The sequence below is a fragment of the Phoenix dactylifera genome, chromosome 6, assembly GCF_051530095.1.
Source record: "Phoenix dactylifera cultivar Ajwa chromosome 6, Ajwa_hap1_PhDact_Kaust_v1.1, whole genome shotgun sequence".
Lineage (NCBI taxonomy): Eukaryota > Viridiplantae > Streptophyta > Magnoliopsida > Arecales > Arecaceae > Phoenix > Phoenix dactylifera.
The window spans coordinates 28,916,263-28,925,635 of NC_143195.1; the positions used below are offsets into that span (position 1 = coordinate 28,916,263).

The 9,373-nt window shown below is 42.3% G+C and overlaps 1 pseudogene across 1 annotated transcript; it reads right to left on the bottom strand.

Annotated features, from left to right (window-relative positions):
• Positions 1–510: 510 nt before the first annotated feature.
• On the bottom strand, positions 511–5,070 carry LOC149753397 (uncharacterized; annotated as a pseudogene). The gene is made up of 2 exons (XR_016395779.1): positions 1,483–5,070; positions 511–869 (listed from the first exon to the last, which is right to left on the bottom strand). The product of XR_016395779.1 is annotated as an uncharacterized LOC149753397 (transcript).
• Between the last annotated feature and the right edge of the window lie 4,303 nt (positions 5,071–9,373).

Sequence of the window (9,373 nt, forward strand, 5' to 3'; positions counted from 1 at the left end):
CTAACAAAAACATACCAGTTCTCATATTTTCTTGGTAAATGTGAGTGTGTGGGAAATACAATTCCTATGGTTGGCAGGTTTATATTGTGCCAGATTGACAAGATAATATTACCTACACAGCATGCACCACGGCGCACAGGCAGCCAATCACTGCCGTTGATTTTTGTGGGCTTTATTCATGGAATATGCCCATCATCATAGGAATCAGCGGTTGTGACGGGCTACAAGCATGGCCATATTAGGCAATAATTTTTCCAGTTTGACCAGGTCAATAAAATGCTTAAGTATAAATTAATTGTTGTGACAACTCAATGAAGATAACTTTACAATTTCCAATAATAAAAGCATGAACGGATCTATCCGTTGGTTGATATGAATCTACTGCATAAATAACTTATCTGTACAATATATAAACAAGAGAATCAAGTTCTGCTAACTCTTTTGAACTATAAAAAGGAGATAAACTGTATATTAAATGATGGCTATTTTTGGCAAAATATATATTTTCTATCATACCTTCACATGGATTAGGTGACATAACTTAATCATGTCCAAAGGTTGGGAGTTTGGTTGTGCCCTGATGGTAGATAGCTGTTGAGATACATTTCGCATCGTTGGACGAGAATGCGGGTTGTTATCCAAACACTGAAATGCTGTCACAACTATTGCAACTAACTCATTTGCAGCTTGAGTTGTAGGAAGTGGTAGTCGCGGGTCTAATATATCTTTCAAAAAGGTGTTTTCACCGACTGGAGAAGATAAAGTAGAGATGAGATCTCCTGGATGCTTTCCCATTACAATCTCAAGTGCTACTACTCCAAAACTATATACATCACATTTTTCAGTAACCCTCATTGTGTAAGCAAGCTCTGAAATAGACAAGAAAAAAAATATAATCAAATTTTTATTGTCAAGCACTTCTAATAGAGCTAGTTTCATCAATTTAATTAACTCTAGAGTCCACTTGTAACTGCAACATAAGGTATCTGATTTAATACAAAAAGCTCAGAGCATTCTCAATTGTGTATGTCCCCCACAAAAGCAAGTCATCATATAATCAATAGTTTACCATGTATTACATAGGATAGTACAAATTATAGCTTTGAAAATGTAATAGTATTAAAAGTTAAACAACCATATCTTCATTACGCAATTCTTGTGAATGGAAAGTGCATACATCGAGTGAAGATATCAACTTGGTCACATGAATGTCATGGAGAATAACATGTAATTAGCTAATCCTAGTAAGAACAAGAAAGAAACAATAACTGTTTTTGATTAAACAATTTGTACTATTTCTTTGAGGAGCATAGAAGTGTGTAATGCATTGATAATTTACCATGGTCATAGCTATGTTACCTTTTTTTCCTATAGAGATAAACCTAAAGATTCTCTTAACATATCTTGAACAATGTATTAAAAAATATAAACAACTTTGTAAGGCCATTGTTCTTACATTAGAAAAATGAAATTGCAGCATACCTGGGGCCAAATATCCTCGTGTGCCTGCAAGCATACTCCAATTAGATGAATCTGGCTTTACAAGTCTAGCAATACCGAAGTCCGAAATACAAGCCTTGTATTCTGAATCAAGTAGAATATTATTACTTGTTATGTCTCGGTGCACTATTGGCGGAGCGCAATCATGATGCATGTATGATAGAGCATGAGCAATATATTTTACAGCATCCACTCTCTTAGACCAATCTAATTCAGCGGCACCTTCGCTTCCGAGAATATTTGCCAAGCTTCCTCTCTCCATGTATTCACAAACAAGAAGCTTATGTTGAGCATTGGAGCAAAAACCATAAAGCTTCACAATATTCCGATGTTGAATCTGGGTAGTGCCCGTATTTCATTCCAAAAAGTTTGCTTGCTTGGTGAGTCTTCAATTTCTAATGCATGAAATTTCTTCACAGCTACCAACTTGCCGCTTGGCAGCAGTGCTTTGTAAACACTAGAAAATGCTCCAGTGCCAATGCAATACTTGGCATCAAAATCCTCTGTTGCTTGAATGATGCCATTGTATGCATCTTCTCCATTAAAGTTCCAAATAGAGAATCCACCTTCTTCAATACTTGCATCATTTCTCATATATTTCTTCCACAGAATTAGCAAAACAAATACAACAAATAAAGATAAGATACTAGGAACAGTTATTAACAAGACAAGTTTGTGGTGCTTATTTGAATCATCTTTGCTGGTTGTATGGAAGCCACATGAAGGCAAACCTTTCACTGAACCACACAAACCCTTGTTGTGGGCGAACCACTCCACTGGAGCATTCTGAAAAATTCTGTTGTTGGGCAGTGGGCCTTCTAATTCATTGTATGATAAGTCTACAAATAACAAGCTCATCATATCACTCAAAGAAGGTGGAACATGACCGGTTAGCTCATTGTGTGATAGGTTCAGAACTTCTAGCTTATCTAGTTTGCCAAATTGTGATGGTATCTCTCCAGTGAATGAGTTGTGGCTTAAATCCAGAAAGTCTTGCAAGTTTACTAGATTTCCAATTTGAAAGGGAATGCTTCCATTTAAATGATTGTTTCCAAGCTTTAGCGATTGAAGTTGCACACAGTTACCTAATTGTTTTGGTACCCTTCCTCTTAGTTGATTTGCTGACAGATCAAGAATCTCCAAATTAGATAGCTCTCCGAATTCTGGATATACCTCTCCAACAAGTTGGTTGTTGCTCAAAGTCAAGATATAGAGATTAGTTAACTTGCTCAGATCCTTTGGAATCTCTCCCAATAGATAGTTCGAGGAAAGGTCAAGTTGTTGTAGTCGAGTCAACTTTCCGAGTTCTGCTGGTATGCTTCCGGTAACCTTGTTGCTGGAGATTCTTAAGAGTGACAAATTATGACATCCTCCCCAATTTGGCGAGAGCTTACCAGACAATTTATTGAAGCTTAAATCGATGTACGAGAGATGTGGATACACTCCAAGATTTTCAGATATATCCCCAGATAGTTGGTTCTGCTCGAGTCGGACTCTGCCTAGGCTTGTACAGTTTTTCAAGCTTTTGGGAATTGGACCTTCAAAATGGTTGTTGTTCAATGTGAGATAATATAGAACTCCTCCTTTGCATATGTCATGGGGTAAATGGCCTGAAAAACTATTGTTCGACAATAGGAGAACTTTCAAATTTGTAATATTGTTAAATTCCCGAGGCAAAGAACCAGATAGTCGATTGTAGAATAAGCGCAAATCAATAAGGTTTGTTAAGCTTCCAAAAGATGGAGGGATCGAGCCAGACATTTGATTAGCGGATAGCGCCAACGTATTAAGCTTCCTCAAGTTTCCTAATTCATGAGGAATTGGTCCAGAGATCCGATTTTCAAAAAGGTTCAAGAATTCAAGCTTGGTTAAATTTCCGACACTAGCAGGGATGGAACCATCTAAAAGGTTGGTATTGATATCCAAATATCTCAAGCTTACCAAATTTTGTATTTCATGAGGAATTGGTCTAGAGATCTGATTTTCAAAGAGGTACAAGAGTTCAAGCTTGGTTAAATTTTCTAAGTTGTTGGGGATGGAACCTGCTAAACTATTTTGTGCGAGTGATAGCTCAGTTAACTTCACTAGATTTCCTATTTCATGAGGAATAGATCCAGAGAGATGATTGCCCCAAAGGTATATAATATTAAGCTTGGTTAAATTTCCTAACCAACTGGGGATGGAACCGGATAAATTGTTTGATGAGAGTGATAGCTCAATTAACTCCGCTAGATTTCCTATTTCATGAGGAATTGGTCCAGAGATCTGATTTTCAAAGAGGTACAAGAGTTGAAGCTTGGTTAAATTTCCTAAGTTGGTGGGGATGGAACCTGCTAAACTATTTTGTGCGAGTGATAGCCTAGTTAACTTTACTAGATTTCCTATTTCGTGAGGAATTGATCCAAAGAGATGATTCTCCCAAAGATTGAACCAGTTAAGCTTGGTCCAGTTTCCCACGCTAAGAGGGATGAAACCTGTCAGACTATTATTACCCATGTCTAAATAAACCAGGTTTACGAGATTCCCTAATTCGGGAGGGATGGAGCCAGATATCCCGTTGTTGGAGCAATACAATAATTGAAGCCGGGTTAAATTTCCCAAAGTAGGAGGGATGGAACCTATTATATAGTTGGTGGAGATTGTCAACTCCAAGAGACTCTCGAGCCTTCCTAATTCCTTAGGGATGGTACCTGAAAAGTTATTCTGGGATAGGTATAAGAAGTTAAGCCTTGTCATATTACTTAGCCAAGGAGGGATGGAACCGCTTATCTGATTGTCGCTAAGATTGAAGGAGTTGAGCTTTGTCAAAGAGCTGATTTGTAGTGGAATTGTCCCTATGAAGTTATTAGTACAGAGATCAAGAGAGGTGAGCTTCGAAAGAGCAGATATGGTGGGAGGGATGCTTCCATGGAGCTCGTTGAATGTGAGGTTGAGACTAGTAAGTGATGACAGGGCGGAGAAGTTGAGTCCATTCAGCGTTCCTGCCAGACCCATATGGGCCAGATTCACCTCCCTGATCACATGTCGGCCTTGACGTGTGATGTTGCATGTGATTCCAGTCCAGTTGCATGGATTGGTATCGAGGTTCCAAGATTCAAGTGATCCTTGGCTCTGGAGGCTGGCTTTCCACTGGAGGAGGGCCCTCCCTTGGGATGCAAGTGAAGCTGATGCCAAGGCAAGAAGAAATGAAAGGATTAGAAACAGAAGAAGGGTGGAGAGGAATTTTGGAGATGACACAGATTCCATAGCTAAGGTTCTGATAGGCCCAAGGTGTTTTAAGGTTCTTGTGGTTGTTGAGAGAGAGTTTGAGGCCTTTTATAGCCAATATCTTGTTGCATATTCCTTTGCATGTCTACCGTAAGGGACGGGTGATAGAAATTTTTGCGATGCTTTTAATATTCCAAGCTAAACGAGGGTTGGGGGATGGTGACTTTTCCCAAACCCTACGGAACCGGAATGGACTTTTCTAACATGTCATGCTCCATTCAACCAATGGGTGACTGGCATGTAATCAATATCGGTGGGGCCATCATGTCCGCCTTGTTTTCAGTTTTATCTCTCACCTCTACGCCAAATGAGCCTTGGCGTGGCGCGTGGTGCACGCGGCGTGGATTAAGGTGGAATGCATCACTAAAAGCCAAAAGAAAGGGATAGCATTTGATCATTAAATTAAAATGAATAGTGGGAGTTTTATAACCTTTAAACACGTATATTGGTGAAGAAAGAGAGCATCCTCGAAATTAAAGAATCCTCGAATTTTCTGGACCTACAGAATGTTGGTTTAGCAAATCTACATTTAACCATTGCACATATATGGCGTCGGTATTGCAAGTTGCACAAATCCCTTCATGCCGTGTCTCGTAGAAAATGTTTCTTATGGAGAAAAAGAGTGCCATGTAGCATTATAAATATAGAATATCAAAAAGTGCAAAGCCTTTGACAGATATTGCATTTCAATCTTACACATCAACCCATGCTCCAATTTGGTTAAATTAACAAAAAGACAACCCAAAATGACTATTGGGCCTCACACCGGTATGAGGCCCAATAGTCCCACATCGGAAAGACTCAATTCGGAGCCTGAGCATTTGAAGCGGGTGTTTCCTAATTCTGTAGATGCGTTTTGGGTGGAAAACAAAACCGGAGAGAAATCTGAGCGGTGTGTGCGGCGCGTGTACGGGCCCCGAAACTGGACAATATCTTACAGGGGAGCCCCATGTTCCCCTCTTATGTGGCCCCCACGTAGAAACTGGGTGCCGCACGTGCCCCGCAGAGGCGGGGCGTAACATTTGGTATCAGAGTCGAGGACGGCTCTTGTCCGATGGTAGGAAGAGTGTGAGGCTTAATAGTCCCACATAAGAAAGACTCGGTCCGAAGCCTGGGCATATGAGGCGAGTGTCTCCTAATTCTGCAGACGCATTTTGGGTGAAAAACAAAACTGGAGAGGACTCTGAGCAGCGCGTGCGGCGCGCGTGTGGGCCCTAGAACCGGACAATATTTGGCAGGGGAGCTCCGTGTTCCCCCCTCATGTGGCCCCCACGTGGGTACTGGGTGTCTCACGTGCCCCGCAAAGACGGGGGCGTGACACTAACAACTAGGAATTTGAAGGCCCCAGGTACCTGCACATATGTGAAACTTGATAACGGGGACCGACAAAGCATAGTGGTTGCCACCTCGCCAGCACCTAGCAGGTTTTAGCTTTCTAGGAGTTGTGCTCAATGGACCAATATGAATTTTGACTAGCTTGCAAACTTGACTTGAGAAATGTTGGCTAAACAGGCCAATATTCCTTTTGTCCTGATGAATTATAGCCTAGAAGACTCGCTAGTCTTGCAAAAATGTGGTCCCCATTAATCTGTGACTCGGTGCAACTCATGGGGACTAAAAGAGCAGAAAACTAACGCCAGTGTGGTGGGTTAAAGGACAGGAATCTCTAGATTATTGTCGACTTCTCCCATAAAGGAGATTGTTACAACTGCTTCCCTTGATATTCGAGCCTTTAATACATGTATAGCACTTGCAGCTCTCCACAGTGTAAAATATGCACAACAAAGGTTTGGGACCTAACAATAACTAGGATATGTAGATATTCATACGGAACAGTAGCGATGTCACCTTAATCCCTCATCTATCTAGGGTCATGGTGTAATGTAAGATGAGTGGCTAAGCTTGCATTCTTTAATTTCGAGGATTTTCTCTTTCTTCAACGTGTTTAAAGGTTATAAAACTCCCACCATTCATTTTAATTTAAGAATCACATGCCAAATCTTCCTTTTGGCTTTTAGTGATGCATCTATTTCTCAAATGGGATGGAGACGGCAGTGGAAGTGTGAAAACCCAGAAAAAAAAAGGAAAGGGTTGACGGGCTGGCCCGAAAAGACCGAGCCCATCTCCCTTTTACGATCGTGCCCTAGGCACGATCGTGGAAGAGGAGCGTTGCAGGGGGCGGCGTGAGTTGATTTGTCGGAGGAGACCAAGCACCGGAGAGGCGACGGTTCCGAGATCCGGCCGGCCGCGGAGGAAGCCCTAAAGCCCTCCTTCCTTCGGTGAAGACCCTCCACAAATTAATCGGGTGAAGAGAGGATTTTGATCCGAGCTCGCTCAAGGAATTCCTCCACCGATTTCTCGCCGGAACACCCCGTCGGACCGAGGTAAGCGTGACTCCTTCCCTTGCGTTTCATTTGCTAGGTTTTCGGATCGTGTTGGTGGGGTTTTGGCCGGTGAATCGTCGGAGAAGAGCCCGAAACAGGGTACCCCTGTTTCGGCCTCTCTCTTCCAGAGCTTGCCGCCGCCGGCCGTCAGGTTGGCCGGGATCTATGGTCTTGGGGGTTGAATCGAGACTGTGGGAGGGATTGCAGGTTTGGTTGGAGATGGGGGGTGGTAGATCCGAGGTCTTCTTCCTCGTGATCCCGTCCTCTCCTCCTCTTCCCCTCGTTGGTTGGCCACCGGCGGCGACAACGGCGGTCGTGGGCCACTGTGGCTACCGTCGGGTGGGGGGGGAGCCGAGCCACCATCAGGGTGGTCTTCCATTGATGATGGAGGAGGGGGAAGGGAGGAAAGAGGTCCTGCCGGTTCTTGGAAGAAGAAGAGGAAGGGACCACCTCTTCCTCCCTCTCTTGGCCGGCCACCATCGCCGGCGACTGTAACAGTGGCGGCCGGCGACGGTTCGGCCAGTGGTGGCCGAGGGTCGGGAGGGTAGTGGCTGAGGGTTGGGAAGGTGGTGGCTGCTGCCCTTGGACCAAGAAATAGGGAACGGGAGATGTACTCCCATCCGTGAAGAGAGAAGGGTCTTCTTTCCTTCTCTCTCGTTCATCCTCCTTTTGGTCTTTTCACCGAGACCGGCACCCGTCGCCGGCATAGCGGCGGCCATGGCTGGTGACGACATAGGCCGGTGGTACAAGGTGGGGGGTCGGGCCACCCCGACTGTCCCGAGATCTGGAGAGATTGAGATGTTTGGGGACTTGGTGATGGACCCCATAGCAGATGTGAATTATAGTTTAAAATATTTAAATATTAAATGATTTAGTTTATGATTTGTAATTGATGTTGTAGGAGAAGAGTCAGCGGTGCCAGGAGATTTTGATCAGGGGACTCAGCACCCCAGCGCGTAGGTTGTGATTCGGATCCCTGTTTGAGTCAGTCTACAATTTCTTGTAAGAATCCCTACATCTGAGCACCTCTATGCATATATTTGATTTATCGTTGGATTTATTTTATAATTATGTTGTTATTTATTTTATTAGCTGATATGGTACCTATGAGGCGTGCATTTTGTTTATTATGAAAATATTGAAATAATTAAATTGGGAAGAAATAGCATATTTTTGAGAATTTATGAAAATATGTGATGTGATTGAAATGTGATTAACATGTAAAACTAGATATGTAAAATGGGTTGGACTAACCTTGTCATGAAATAGCCTCTACGAGCTTATGCGTAGGATAACTGCCACGAGCTGATGCGTGGGATAGCCTTTACGAGCTGATGCGTGGGATAGCCTCCACGGGCTTATGCGTGGGATAGCTGCCACGAGCTTATGTGTGGGATTTGCGCAGTCTTGGACTGGGTTATGATCTTGGTTAGTCCAAAGTCAGAAGTGAAAAATCTTAAAACTTGGGAATCAGAGTAATATGAGATGGATCACATAATGTGAAAAAAGATTTATGTATATATACTTGTTATATATACTTGTTGTTTGTTGAGCTTTTTGAATGATGAAATGACATTTATTTGTTGCTTTGATTATTTTATTATTATTACTGTGTGTGGCTGTTGGGATTCTTACTGGGCTGGAAAAGCTCATACTACACTTACTTTCTTTTTCAAAGACACTGGATTTGTAGAGTCCATCTGATGGAACGAGAAATGAGATCGATATGGAGTCTGACTGCTAGATAGTTAGAAGTTAATTTATCTTTTATTTATGGACATTTGAAATTACGTAATTAATCAGTACATTTTAGTTGGATTTGATTTAATTACATTAATCATTAATTTTGGCATTTATGTGGATATTATACCTTTTAGGCCTTACATGATCTTTAGGGTTTTACTTTAGGGATTATGTGGCCGTGTCACGTGGTCGACCTGAATGATGAATTTGGGGCGTGACAGGAAGAAATTATATTCCACACCAATCACGGAAGATATTCATAAGCGGACTGTATCCGCTGAAGGATAAGTTCGAAGCCCATAGCACTAGCACTAGCGGACGGTAGAGGCCAGACTCGAGGGAGATATAACTGAAGACTTTTTATTGACGCAGGAGATAGAACTGTACATGATGGCAACATAGTGCCCAACAAATGGAAGAAATTATATTCCACACCAATCACGGAAGATATTTATGAGCTGGCAGCAACCACTGAAGGA